At 68.1% G+C, this 1227-nt stretch overlaps 1 long non-coding RNA gene across 1 annotated transcript; it reads right to left on the bottom strand.

Annotated features, from left to right (window-relative positions):
• Positions 1-549: 549 nt before the first annotated feature.
• On the bottom strand, positions 550-810 carry LOC112949205. Its single transcript, XR_003249769.1, has 2 exons — positions 703-810; positions 550-621 (listed from the first exon to the last, which is right to left on the bottom strand). It is a non-coding gene; the product is annotated as an uncharacterized LOC112949205 (long non-coding RNA).
• Between the last annotated feature and the right edge of the window lie 417 nt (positions 811-1227).

The following is a 1227-nucleotide window of genomic DNA, read 5'->3' as shown; positions in this document are numbered from 1 at the left end:
GCCCATGGAGAACATGGGGCTCTCCCTGCAAGCCCATGGATCTGGGGGCGCCCATGGAGAACATGGGGGTCTCTCTGCAAGCCCGTGGATCTGGGGGTGCCCATGGAGAACCTGGGGGTCCCTCTGCAAGGTTGGGGTCCTGGGGGGTCCATGGAGAACATGGGGGTCTCCCTGCAAGCCCATGGATCTTGGGGCGCCCATGGAGAACATGGGGGTCTCCCTGCAAGCCCATGGATCTGGGGGTGCCCATGGAGAACATGGGGGTCTCCCTGCAAGGTTGGGATCCTGGGGGCGCCCATGGAGAACATGGGGGTCCCTGCAACATTGGGGGTCCTGGGGGTCCCATGGAGAACATGGGGGTCTCCCCGCAAGCCCATGGATCTTGGGGCGCCCATGGAGAACCTGGGGCTCTCCCAGCCAGGCAGGGGTCCCGGGGGGCTCCTGCAGAGCGCGGGGCCCCCCCAGGTGGGGGTGCCCGCCCCCCACCTTGCAGCCGTGGGCCGAGATGATGCGCAGGTCGGCGGGGACGCGGTCGCCGCCCTTCACCTCCACCAGGTCGCCCACCACCACGTTCTCCGCGTTGATCTGGATCTTCTCGCCCTCGCGGATCACCAGCGCTTGCTGCCACGGGGTGGGGGTGCTGCGTGGGTGGGGGGCTCCCCCAAACCCGCCCGGCCCCCCGGGGACCCCCCCCGGGCCCACCTGCGGCACCATGTTCTTGAAGGACTCCATGATCTTGGAGCTCTTGGCCTCCTGGTAGTAGGAGAAGCAGCCGGTGATGATGACGACGGCGGCCAGGACGATGCCCAGGTAGAGCTGTGGGGGGGGGCACGGTGAGGGGGGGCGCTTGGGACCCCCCAACATCGCCCGTCCCCCCCCCGGCACCCCCTTGTCCGGCAGCACCCCACTGTGCGCCCGGTTGTCTCCACCCTTGGGCCAGGTCCTCCAGGCACCCCCGGAGCCCCCCGGCTTGGAAGATGGGGGTCCCCGTTGCCCCCCGTCTCTCCATGCACCGCTGTGCCCCATTGCCCCCTAAGTTGGGGGATAAGGGCCCCCCATCTCCCCATTGCCCCCCAAGTTGGATACCATGGACCCTCCATTGACCCCATCTCCCCATTGCCCCCCAAGTTGGACCCCATGGACCCTCCATTGACCCCATCTCCCCATTGCCCCCCAAGTTGGACCCCATGGACCCTCCATTGACCCCATCTCCCCATTGCCCCCCAG

The sequence above is a fragment of the Nothoprocta perdicaria genome, unplaced genomic scaffold (assembly GCF_003342845.1).
Source record: "Nothoprocta perdicaria isolate Ctin4 unplaced genomic scaffold, notPer1 scaffold_1015, whole genome shotgun sequence".
Taxonomy (NCBI): Eukaryota; Metazoa; Chordata; class Aves; order Tinamiformes; family Tinamidae; genus Nothoprocta; species Nothoprocta perdicaria.
Note: the sequence above shows the minus strand (reverse complement) of the source record. Positions and strands in the feature narration are given on the sequence as shown.